Genomic DNA, 13,994 nt, shown 5'->3' with positions numbered 1-13,994 from the left:
CCTTGAACTGATCAAGCCTGAAATACCCCTGGAAGCCAAGAAGATCGAATTGCGGCTGCCATACTTTGGGCACATCACAAGAAGGCATGACTCACTGGAAAAGATAATAATGCTAGGAAAGGTTGAGGGTAGCAAAAAGAGAGGAAGACTGCATATCTGATGGATAGACTCAATTAGGGAGGTCACAAGCATGAATCTACTACAAAACGTAAGCAGAGCAGTAGAGGATAGAGGATCTCGGAGATGTCTCATCCATAGGGTTCCCATGAGTCTAGGTCGACTGGAGGGCAGATCCATACATGCACTCACAGGGAGATAGTTTGCATACACTTTGTTCCATTTTGAAGGAAGAAAGGAAGGTAAATATGGGGATTTTTTTTTAAATGGAAGAACTGCTAAAAATAGGTTGGGTGGAAGGTTGGCAATCCAGCTGTAAATTATCCAGAGCCCAAGAAAAGCTCAGTAGAGGAGACAGCTGGAATGTGTGGGGGCATGAAGACATAATGATATTAAATTAGAGCTTGCCTTCAGAGTGGGAAGAGAGGCCATGAATTACACCGGGTACGGCTTGCTTCTCTCAGCCGAGAGCAGCTCTGCTAGGCCATGGACAAAAGCTCATAAATTTGGTTTTATTTTGCCCGTCAGGGAGTAATGCATGTCCTGGAGAGTTTAAGGAAATGTGTTTCTTCTTTGCCTCAGACTGAAAGGGGGGGAAAAGACCCTGTTTCTTTTCTCCTCTTTTGTTTTATGATCCCAATAAACCCATGACTTTAGGAAAAATATTGGACTTTATCTTCCATGCTGCTGAAGCATGGCTTTCTCATGCGAGAAGAACTTAAAATAGCAGCCGTGTTTCTTGTTGAGCCAGTGTAGTATTGTGGTGAAGTGGTTTGAGCATTGGACTACAACTGTGGGGACCAGGGTTCAAATCCCAACTTGGCTATGGAAACCGACTGGGTGACCTTGTGCAATTGACACTCTCTGAGCCTCAGAAGATGGCAATGGCACCCTCCCTCTGAAGAAACTTGCCAAGAAAAGCCCTTGATAGGTTCACCTTAGGGTCACTGTAAGTTGGAAATGACTTGAAGGCACACAACGACAACATGTCTTTTGTTGGGACTTAGGGTTTGAAGCAGCAATTGAGGTTCGTGGTGGAGTCTGCAAGCAAAGGTAGCTTCCACCTCAGTGGAGTGGTGAGTGTGTTCTGTGACACTCCAAACTTTAAAGGAGAAATCCAAGTCGATAAACCTATTGATGGAAAGCATTCAGTGTAATTAATGGGTCTTTTAAAGCTTGAAGTAAAATGTGAGCCAGTGAGGAGTAGGAGTTTGAGGGTTGTGCTGCGATTCTGCAGATCAGAGTTTGAATTCTGGCTCAGCCACGGAAACCCACCAAATGACATTGAGCAAGTCACACACTCTCAGGACCAGAGGAAAACAAAGGCAACCTCCTCTGAACACATTTTGCCAAGAAATCCCCATGATAGGTTCCCCTTGGTGGGGGGGGGGGGGGGGGGTCATAAGTCAGAAATGACTTGAAGGTACACAACAATGACAACAGCATGTAGATCAGGTATAGCACCTCACTAACAGTGGACCCACCAGCTATTACTGCCTGTGAGAATCAAATGCTTAGCTGACTTTTTCTTTTCTCTTGTGGCTCAATGAGTATGGGGCAGAGTTCATTGCAACTTCTATCAAGAAAGCAGAAAATAGGTGTTGGAGAGGCATAGTATCTGTGGTAGAGGTCCCCTGTGCATCATTGTGTGTACAGGGAAAGAAATTTGGGAATTTGTGTGTAGGGTACTGTTGGATCATATGTGAGGCCCCAGCAAAGACTCATGCATTGCCCACATATGACGCAGGAGAAAGCTTCTGAAACTCCATGGAACAACTCAAGACCAATATAACCTTAGGGTGCATCAAAACTGCAGAAATAATACAGTTTGGCACCATTTAAATTGTCATGGCTCTATCCTACAGAATCCTGGCACCTGTAGTTTTAAGAGGCTCCAGCACTCTTTGGCAGAGAAGGCTAAAGTCCTTGAGAAACTACAAATCCCGATGGAGCCATTGCACTTAAAGTGCTGTCAGACTGTATTAATTTTACAGTGTAGATGTGCCCTCAGTGAGCAGGGCAAGAGAAGAGGCAGGGAACCATGGTGGCCAAGAAACCAGGGGACCAGAATACTGCATGCCTGTATTCATCTGGTATATTGCCACTGGCTAGGGATGTTCTGTTTAGCTATCATGGCTTGTAGCCATTGATTGGCCTGTTCTGCATAAAAGTATTGTAGCTAATCCTCTCCAAAAGCCAACTAATTCAGTTACCACCCATTGTGGCAGTAAATGCCATAAACTAATATTGGACTGTGCAAAGGAATACTTTCTCTTGTCTTTCTTTAATGAGCTTCCATGAGATCTCGATCTCTTTAGGAAAACAGATACTCTCACACTACTCTTATTTTCATTCTTCCCATAATGCCTCCCTGTGGCTTGCATCCTCTCTGGAAGGGATTAGAAAGATAAGAGGATGCTTAAAAGCTAACTTGGTGGACTACATTTTGGTTAGAAGAAAACACCAGAGGGCTTAATTGTTGGCCAATTAGTAGGATAGCTTGAAAGTGCTTTTGATCCCCAAGTTCTAGTTTCAGAAGTAGCCTGAGTTAAAATTCTGGATTCATTAAAACAGGAGGGAAAGGGGGGGGGGGGAGAGAAAGCTACTGAAGCAAAGCTGGCTTTGAACTTTGTCAATATTCAGATCGATATGCGAGGAAAGATATATGCGTGAAAAGAAAGGGGAAAGCAGTTGGCCATATAATATAAAAGCTCCGTTATTCAACTGTGTTTGCACTGTTGTGCATTTGGATTAGTGAATAATTGCCCAAAAAATCTGCCAAATACTAATATGTCTCCAAGTCATGTTGGGGGGGTGTATGTGCCTTCAAGTCACCTGTTGAGTCATGGTGACCCCATGAATTTCACAGGTTTTTCCTAGACAAGGAATACCCAGAGGTGGTTTTGCCAATTCCCTCCTCTGAAATAGAGCCTATAGCACCAGGTATGTATTGGTGGTCTCCCATCCAAATACTAACCAGGACTGACTTTGCTTAGTTTAGGGTATTTAAGCCAGTGTTTAGATATATCCTTTTACAAGCAGACCCACGTTACCATCCCCTTCCCTGACCACATCACAGACAAATTTGCCATCACTGCAGTTACTGTCAAATATCAGTGTCAGCTCGCTATGGTAGAAGAGCATCTCTCTATGGAGGAGGAAGAGGAAGGACAGGGAGAAGGTGCATGAGGCAAATAGCAGGAATGAGGACTCACAGGGAGGATTTGTGACTGTATTGTATATGGTGACACCACTGATTTCAATGGACTGGTTTTGGTGGTGACAGTAGTCATAGTAGTTCAAGATTTTCCAAACTTTCAGTCGATCATTAATCAGAGTGGAGACTACAGTAAAAAAAAAAAACCCAGAAGACTAGGACTGCGAAGGGCAGCTATTAGGGAACTAGACAAGATCCTGAAAGTCAAGATATATCACTGAATACTGAAGTTAGGATTGTCCATGCCATTGTAGTTCCCATTTCTATATATGGTTATGAAAGCTGGAATGAAGAAAGCTGATAGAAAGAAAATCAACTCATATGAGATGTGGTCCTGGAGAAGAGTTCTACAGATACCATGGAGTGCTAAAAGACCAATAAATGGGCTCTAGAACAAATCATGCCTGAATTCTCTCTGGAAGCCAAGATGACGAAACTGAGACTGTTGTACTTTGACCATATCATAAGAAAGCATCAGAAGATAAAATAATGCTTGGTAACGTGGAGTGAAGTAGGAAAAGAAAGAGGAAGACCACATTCCAGGTGTAATGATTCAATTACAACCCTGAATCTGCAAAACCTGAATAGTGTTGTTGAGGATAGGAGGTGTCTCATTTATGGGGTCACCATAAGTTGAAGTTTACTTGAAGGAAGCCAACAACAACAAAATAGTCATCAGTATTTGGTGATAAAGTGGCAGTGGCAGTAGCTGGGTGACACAATGGAGACCATAAACATGTAGCCTGCAATCCATCTGTTGCCCATCTCTGCTTTATGGGGTTGCAAAAATAACCCACTCCCTCACTGATCCATTTGTGAACATTCATGCTCATGTCACAATCATATTCTTTCCTTTTTGAATACAGCCAATTTTTTCTCTCTGTCCTCTGTCTCACCTTGGTCCTTTCACATTGCTATCTCTAACTCCACTGATATTGAGCAGAGAATTATTGAGCTCTTCTACTGCTTTAGGCAATGTCTCTTCTTAAATTCCTGCTTGGCCTCCTGTCTATGCCCAGATCCAGAACAAATTACCCATTCCTATCCTCAAAGTCCTCCACAAGTTTACTGCTACTAATCGATATGCTTTTATACCCCAAGACAGTATGGTCCACTTAAGGTTTTTGCTGATCCAATTCCGCTGTTCTACACTATTTAATGATCTTCTGCATCCTCATAAAATTTTGCCTTTTCTCCCTTGCTCTCCTTTTATTCCTGGAATTGCAACCCAGAACACCTTGGTGATGCCACCTCTAATCATATCCCTCTTCCAACTCTCACCTTCTCCAGGAAACCTTCAGGACAACCCCTTAAATCCCCATATCCTATTGTAATTAAGTGCACCGTATTGAAGTGGTTTGAATGTTGGATTGTGATTCTGGAGATCAGGGTTCGATTCCCTGCTTGGCCATGGGAACCCCCTGAGTGACCTTGCGTGAATCACATACTCTTCGCCCCAGAAAACCCTGTGATAGGGTCACCTTAGGGTCACCATAAGTTGGAAATGACCTGAAGGCACACAACAACAAATGTGTAAATTAGAAAAACACATATTCTGTCTCTACATGCTTTTCCATTTCCTTTTCTTTACACTTTAGAGACTTACCAGTGTTGGATTATAGATTGGAAGACCCTCCAAGTCCATCATGTTATACTCTTTAAAGTTCCAGAGAGATGAATGATGCTAATAAATCATCAGGATCATCATCTCGCATGCATCTTGAGTTAGAAGTCACCTCATTCATGCCTTGGTTGTGATCTTCCCAATGTGGTATCTATTTTAGCTAGTGTGGGATACACAGTTAGTTAGCCCTTGCATTGATCAGTGGGGTTGGTTGTACATTCTGCAGGCATAGACAATGAAATGTCCTTCAGATGTTTCAAATAACAACTCCCAAAATGACAAAATCCAAAATCTGCAAAAAAGTGATATATTTATTGGGCCAACTATAAAGCACAAAATGCATAATGCAAGCTTTCAAGCTTCATGGGCTTACTAGTCATTGATGGCGGTCCAATGTAAGACTGTCTTTATTAAGATCTACACCCCTTCAGTTTCTTCTGGATTTATAGCTACACAAATATTCTCTCAATGGCTGGCCACTGACAAGAAGGGAAATTTGAGCCCAGCAGTCTTTGTCTCTATCTTGGCTATTGTAAGGCTTTCAATGTCTCTCTTGGTTGCGATGTCAGACCTGTCACTTGACTGCACTCAACACTGATAGCTTCAAAAATATGGTCCGTCTTAGGGGACGGAAAAACCTTTTCATCTGTTGAGTAAGTCACAAGGTGATTAAATGGGCCTCATATCACTGAGTGTAAATATGTACTCTGTGGAATTGTGTTGTTCCATATTAATCTGCAACATGGAAAAGTGTGGAGTGGTTACCTTTACAAAAATGTTTTTCATGTGTGTCAGGACTGTGTTCTCTTTTCATCTGGACGGAAATTTCAGAGTGAAATATGCAGGCATTCCACATATAGGTGACTACAGGCTCCTTTTCCCTGACCTTCATTTGTCTAGACTCAGTCTCTGACAATTATTTATTTCTGTTCCGTAGGGAAAATATTAGACTAGAAATGGAATGAGAGGGATCGGCTTTTCTGTGTGCAGCTTTATTGAGCAAAACTTATAAAGCTTTTTTCTTTTCATCTCAGTGTTTCATGAAACATTCTCCAAGGGCACACTGTATGAAATGCTGTACAGAAGGTTCAGTACACCAGCAGAACTCAAGACATTTTCCTTTACACAGGATAAGTAGCATAATCTGGCAGGGACAGTCCCGATTAATCCATTAAACTCGATTCTTATATCCAATCCCTGATCACCCAGCAGAGATAAGAGCAGAAGAAGCTTATGGGGTGGATAGGGAACCTCGCTGACAACACACACAACATACACCCCAGGGCCTTCAAACAGATGTTGGGCAGGCATCTTTGGAGATGTTCCAGCTTAGGACTTTAGCACTGAGCAGGAAGCTGGAGAAGATGGCCTTGAAGATGGCCTCCAGCTCTATGGTTCTATGTTAGTTCAGTGTGCATAGATCCGTAGCCTAAGCAATGTAATATTGTGGCCAGGCTGGACATGCTAAGCAAGAGCTTTTGTTAAGGAGATTATTACATGCAGCTTTTAAACCGCAATTACATGGAAAAATTAGGTTTTGGCAATACTTATCACACAACAATATCTCGGACCCATAGCTCTCCAAAACGTGGTTAGGATGTCCCTTTTCATTAACGGGGGGAACCTGTCTATAAGCTGCCAATCACGCTAGTCCTCAGGTGCAAAATATCAGTGTTGTAGCATTTGCAAGACTGACAGTCACCTGATGTCAGTGTCTCCCCCTGTTCCCTCTTCTCCCAAGCAGGCTGATTTCATGTTTCCCTCCTATTTCTTTTCTTTTTAACTTAAATCACTTTTGCAGAACTCTGGAACTGCTTCAAAAAGTACAAATAAAAATAATAAAAAAATCCCTGAAAGGCATGCTGGGTAGGGAATAGGGTAGGAAGATGGGGTTAAGAAAGAATGTGGAAGAGACGGTGATGGCAGAAACAGCCCCAGTTGTGCTATTTTGGAGACATGTGATAATCACTGCTCTGAAACTGGCATGTTTCCATTTTTATTAACTAATGTGATTGCAGTGGGAATTGGGTTCATGTGATGATGTCCTAAATCCTGGTGTCATCTTGCCCTGCCAAGTAGCAAAGAAACCCACAGGCATAGAAAGATAAATCATAATGGCCTCTATGCAACTTTCATTGGGACGTTTTCTTTAGGGTAAAAAATAAAAAAGGATGACAAGGGTAACTATTCTCTGTCCTAAGGTTGGCTGTTTTCCTAACTCCCACTTAAACTGTATTTCTTGGCTTGTTCCTGGCACTGGTTTCTGGTTGACCTGGCAGGGATCCTGGCAATGTCACAATCGAGAGGAAGAGCAATATTCTTTAAGAAGGCAGTAGTAAGTTTATTCCAAAGTCCCAAATGTATTATGTAAGGTAGCCACTTATGCATCATTTTTTTTAAAAAAGGAGAGACTGATCTGCTTAACATGTGTATGTGCTAATTCATATTTCCAGAAACCAGGTTAGAAATTTATGGCTATTATTTAAATAAGAAAAACACAGTATCACCTTATGGACAAAGACTAATTTATCGATGACATGGATCATTCATCTGACATCAATGTAACCTTTTTTACTCTCACAACAGAGATGTAGATTACACTTACAAAAGCATATGCATGCATGTATAGATGCAAGGACTATTCATCCATTTTCTGATCCTTGACAAAAAGAGGGTTTCCCATTTATCAAAAAATTCCACCAAAAAATCTGGAGGCAGCAAAATTTCTTGCTGTCTAGGCTATTTCTGTGCAAAATTCACCCACAGTCAAACAATTTTTTTAAATGTAGAAAAACACAATTTTCTGCCCAGAGCATCAGTTTTTGCGCAGGAAGGTACTATTCCTTCCTCAGAAGGAAACACTTTTTTTTCCTGTGCAACAACAAATTTCCTTCAGAGAATCCTGAGAATTTCTTTAGGGAATTTCTTTAGAGAACAGACCTTTCTTTTCTTTTGCAGAGTGAAGGCCCTACTGTCCAGTTTCAAGGACTATCTTACAAAAGGGATAAAACTATTTGAAACACTTGTTCTTGTAGGAAGTAATTACAAAGATTTACATCTCTGCACTAAACCACGACAGCTGTTGACTTCCATGATGATGGTGCTGTGAACTCCGTCTAGGTTTTCTCCTTTAAAATTTGGGTTAAAACCTAGAGTCAGTTCGTGGCAGACTATCAGAGGGGAAAAGGACATCTTTGTCCCATCCTTTTCCTATCTTTCCCACACAGTCGTGGGAAGGACTTTCACATGATGTCGGCCTTATCCAGACATTGTCCCATCCGGGAAGCACAAGTGACCACAATCGCAAGAAAGACTTTCATATGATGTTATGCTGATCCTGTCATTGTCCCGCCATTGAAGTGGAATTGTCTGGGCATTTTGTATTAACAGAAGTTGGCATTAATACAGTTCCGCTTCGATGATGGTAGGAAGCTGAAAGGAATGGATGTACAGGTTGTCATCTCGTCTCTTCTGCCAGTTGAAGGGCATGGTCCAGGAAGGGAGAGGAAAATAGCGGATGTGAACAACTGGCTTCGCAGATGGTGTCGCCGAGAAGGATTTGGATTCTTCGATCATGGGCTGCGGTTCCACGAGGAGGGACTTCTTGCAACAGACGGGTTGCATCTCACGCCAGTTGGAAGAAATGTTTTTGCCAACAGTCTCAAGAACTTGATCAGGAGGGCTTTAAACTGAGTTCCAAGGGGAAGGGAGACAATATTAAGGAAGGCGAAAGGGATGGCGAAAATAGTCAAACTGACATAGAGGAAACAAGAAAAAAAGTGCAAGGACCCAACAGTGGGAGGCAAAAAAACTTGCACAGGCAGCAAGTAAAAGGGAACCAAGGTCTGCGATGTCTCTACACTAATGCACAGAGCATGGGAAATAAGCAAGATGAACTCGAACTCCTAGTACAACAAAGCAAATATGATATAATAGGCATCACTGAAACCTGGTGGGATGAGTCTCATGATTGGAATGTGGAAATAGAGGGGTATAACCTTATTAAGAGAAATAGGCCAAACAGGAAAGGAGGAGGAATAGCACTATATGTCAGAGATATTTACATCAGTGAAGAGATCCTGGACATCAATCATGGAAGCCAGGTGGAGAGCATCTGGATAAGAATCAAAGGGGAGGGAAACAACAAGGATGTTACGGTAGGAGTCTACTACAGACCCCCAAGTCAGACTGAGGAATTGGATGATATCTTTCTAGAACAGATGACCACACAGTCAGAAAAGAGAGGTGTAGTAGTGATGGGCGACTTCAACTATCCTGATATTTGCTGGAAGTCAAACTCAGCAAAATCCTCAAGGCCTAACAAATTCCTCACTTGCCTGGAAGACAATTTCATGGTCCAAAAGGTGGAAGAGGCAACAAGGGGGTCAGCTGTTTTAGATCTGATCCTAACCAACAAGGATGACTTGGTTAATGGGGTGCAAGTAGTGGGATCATTAGGTGGAAGTGACCATGTTCTCCTGGAGTTTGTAATACAGTGGAAAGGAGAAGCCAGGCATAGTCAAACACGCATCCTAGACTTTAGGAGAGCGGATTTCAGTAAACTTAGAGAAGTATTGAGGGCGATTCCATGGTCAAAAATACTAAAAGATAAAGGAGTTCAGGACGGATGGGACTTTCTCAAAAGGGAGATACTGAAGGCACAATTTCAAACCGTTCCAGTGAGAAAGAAAAACGGGAGGTGTCTCAAGAAACCAGGATGGATGACTAAGGAACTTTCAACCGAGATGAGTTTGAAACGGAACATGTATAAGAAATGGAAAAAGGGGGAAATCACAAAAAAGGAATTCAAAGAAATAGCAGGCATGTGTAGGGGTAAAGTCAGAAAAGCTAAAGCGCAGAACGAACTCAGGCTTGCTAGAGAGGTTAAGAACAATAAAAAGGGCTTTTTTGGATATGTCCGCAGCAAAAGGAAGAAGAAGGAAACGGTAGGGCCACTTCGTGGAGAAGATGGCAAAATGCTAACAGAAGACAGAGAAAAGGCAGAATTACACCTTCTTTGCCTCAGTCTTCTCAGAAAAGGCAAAGGGTGCTCAACCTGAGGATAATGGAGCAGAGGACAGAATTGGGGAATTTCAGCACAGAATAAGTAAAGAGATAGTAGAGGAACACCTTATTAATCTAAATGAATTTAAGTCTCCGGGACCAGATGAACTCCATCCAAGGGTATTAAAAGAACTGGTAAATGTAATATCGGAGCCATTGGCAATAATCTTTGAAAACTCCTGGAAAACAGGAGAGATCCCAGCCGACTGGCGGAGGGCAAACGTTGTCCCCATCTTCAAAAAGGGGAAAAAAGAGGATCCCAACAATTATCGTCCAGTTAGTCTGACATCAGTACTAGGAAAGATTCTGGAGCAGATCATTAAACAGAGAGTCTGTGAACATCTAGAAGGCAATGCCATAATCACAAAAAGTCAACATGGGTTTCAGAGAAACAAGTCATGCCAGACAAACCTGATCTCTTTCTTTGATAAAATTACCAGCTTGGTAGATGAAGGGAATGCTGTGGATATAGTATATCTTGATTTCAGTAAGGCCTTTGACAAAGTTCCCCATGACATTCTTGCAAACAAGCTGGTAAAATGTGGGCTAGACAAAGGAACTGTTACATGGATCTGTAATTGGTTGACCGGCCGAACCCAAAGGGTGCTCAACAATGGCTCTTTTTCATCCTGGAGAGAAGTGACCAGTGGGGTCCCACAGGGCTCTGTCCTGGGTCCAGTGCTATTCAACATCTTTATCAATGACCTGGATGACAGAATTGGGAGCATACTTATCAAATTTGCAGATGACACCAAATTAGGGGGAATAGCTAATACCCCAGAGGACAGGATCAAGATTCAAAATGACCTGAATAGACTAGAAAGCTGGGCCAAAGCTAACAAAATGAAATTCAACACGGAGAAATGTAAGGTATTGCGCTTAGGGCGGAAAAATAAAATGCACAGATATAGGATGGGTGACACCTGGCTGAATGAAACTACGTGTGAAAGGGATCTAGGAGTCCAAGTAGACTACAAGTTGAACATGAGTGAACAGTGTGATGTGGCAGCTAAAAAGGCCAATGCTATTTTAGGCTGCATCAATAGAAGTATAGTGTCTAGATCAAGAGAAGTAATAGTGCCACTGTATTCTGCTCTGGTCAGGCCCCACCTAGAATATTGTGTCCAGTTCTGGGTACCACAATTCAGAAAGGACATTGAGAAACTGGAGCGTGTTCAAAGGAGGGCGACAAAAATGGTGAAGGGTCTGGAAACCATGCCCTATGAGGAACGACTTAGGGAGCTGGGGATGTTTAGCCTGGAGAAAAGAAGGTTAAGAGGTGATATGATAGCCCTGTTTAAATATTTGAAAGGATGTCATGTTGAATAGGGAGCAAGCTTGTTTTCTGCTGCTCCAGAAAACAGGACCCGGAGCAATGGATGCAAGCTACAGGAAAAGAGATTCCATCTGAACATTAGGAGGAACTTCCTGACAGTAAGGGCTGTTCGACAGTGGAATGCACTTCCTCAGAAGGTGATAGAGTCTCCTTCCTTGGAGGTCTTTAAACAGAGGCTGGATGGCCATCTGTCAGGGATGCTTTGATTTGGATTTCCTGCATGGCAGGGGGTTGGACTGGATGGCCCTAGTGGTCTCTTCCAACTCTACGATTCTATGATTCTATGATTCTATGATGGGATAATGATAGGATCAGCACTATGTCTAAGAAAGGCTTTTGTTATGGGCGGGATAAGGATGGGAGAGTGATCCTGACCCTGTCCTGTCCCTGTAAGGAGCCCTGGTGGCGCAGTGGTGAAATGCCTGTACTGCAGCCACTCACTCACAAACCATGAGGTTGCGAGTTCAATACCAGTAAAAGGGCTCAGGCTTGCACCCTTCCGAGGAGGTTGCTAAAATGAGTGCCCAGATTGTTGGGGGCAATTGGCTTACACTTTGTAAACCACTTAGGGAGTGCTTAAGTGCACTGATAAGCAGTATAGAAATGTACTTGCTATTGCTATTGCTGTATTATAATCTCCATGGAAGCCAATAGCCACCCAATACCTGAAACTTTGCTCAAGGTTGCACAGTGAACTTCTGTATGTATAAATTTATATTCTACAATTATGACAGAGAGATCATGGTCTGATTCCTCGATCGGCCATGGAAACCCACTGGGTGACCTTGGGGGAATCACACCCTCTCAGCCCCAGAAAGCCATGCAAGTTGGAAACTAATTGAAAGAACACAATAACAACACAAGGCACCAAAACCCTCTGGCAGAAAATTCTTAATCTTTCTGGAAACAACATTTTGCAGGATGCCATAGGGTAGGATCATGACAGTTTAAAGTAGCATCAAAGTGCTTTAATTGAACAGTGTGGAAGGTCTCCTAGAAATGGCTTTGTCCAAGCCCAAGACAATTTGCATCACTGCAAGGTGTGGGAAAGAGCTTTATTTTCGAGAGAGCTATGGAACCTGGATGGATGTGTCCTGCTCTCTAAGCAGAATCCTGTGATTCATAAGTGAAGTTGTCTGGTGCTCTTTTCATACTGCCGCTTCCACCTACACAGAGATAATTTCTCTGCCCCACTCATTCAAGAGATGCTCTTTAGCAGCAGAATCAAGTTTGGGATTTTTTTTATTTGTGTGTGGGATTGTGTATTTCTGCCACTCAATAAAATGTGAGTGGCTTCAAATGAATGACAAGTTGTCACAGCACTGAGTCACACGGGACATTTTCCACACCCTCCAACATGTTGCAGAAGAAAACTGCGACACGTGTGGGAAAGCAACAACGGAGTGTGGCCAAAATGGGAAATTTTATTAATGAAGAAGGACACCCAAGCCAGGAGAGGATGCTGAGGACAAAGGGGGAAAGTGAGAGAAGGTGAAAGAAAATGAGACCTCTTAAAACACTCTGTGTGGGTGTCTATGTAGACACTCAGATACATAAATTGGTATGCTCTGGATCCTGTCACCTTCTGAAGTATGGTTGGTGAGTACACAGGGCAGGGCCTTGTTAGTGGTAGTGCCTGAGGCTGTAGAAATCCTTTCTTCAGGAAGTTAACTGAACTTTTTTCTTCCCAGCCTTTAGGAAAGTGGTCAAGATGGCCCTGTTTAGACATTGTTTTTGTGCTGTCTGATCTCCAGAATTATTTACAAGGCTCTTAAATGAAAACAAAAAATAAAAATAGCGTAACATAATTGCACAGAAATACCAAAGGTTTCAATGAAAGATTTTTTGTGGATTTTTTGGGCTCTGTGGCCATGTTCTAGAAGAGTTTCTTCCTGACGTTTTGCCAGCATCTGTGGCTGGCATCTTCAGAGAAAGCTTGCCTGGAGATGCCAGCCACAGATGCTGGTGAAACGTCAGGAAGAAACTCTTCTAGAACATAGCCACATAGCCCGAAAAACCCTAAAAAAACCCATGGATGCCAGCCATGAAAGCCTTTGGTTTCAATGAGACTTCGTCCAAGTTATGTGGATGTAGAGGTGCAGCATCAGTCAAGTGTTTAAATGGGTGTGTTCATATTTTTTTGTGCCTGTGAAATGAGGAAGGGACTTTGCAGAGGGCCAAGGAGTGACACTAATACCAGTAGAAACACATGTGTACAGAGACGCAAACATGCATATAGTTGGGCTTGCAAATATGTCATAGAAATATCAATATTTAATTTGATTAAAGGTTCTAGAGTTTTTGCCCAAGCCCCATAAGACGAAACAGTGAACAACAGACTAGGAATGTGGGGCAACGTAAACCAGAGTTTGGAAACATTACTTTTTTTGGACCATGATTTGCAGAATCCCTTGGCCGGTGGGAAAACATCAAGAGTGACCAATGGATGAATCCGCCATGTCTTTTGTTCACATACATGGGTTGCTGCCATGCTACAGAATTAATGCAATTTGCTACTGCTTTAATTATCATGGCTCCATCCTATGGAATCCTGGGATCTGTAGTTTGTTTTGGCATCAGAGTTCTTCGACAGAGAAGGCTAAATATCTCACAAAATTACAAATTCTAGAATTCTG

The sequence above is a fragment of the Sceloporus undulatus genome, chromosome 6, assembly GCF_019175285.1.
Source record: "Sceloporus undulatus isolate JIND9_A2432 ecotype Alabama chromosome 6, SceUnd_v1.1, whole genome shotgun sequence".
Classification (NCBI taxonomy): domain Eukaryota; kingdom Metazoa; phylum Chordata; class Lepidosauria; order Squamata; family Phrynosomatidae; genus Sceloporus; species Sceloporus undulatus.
The sequence above is the reverse complement of the archived record's forward strand: the minus strand, read 5'-3'. Positions refer to the sequence as shown.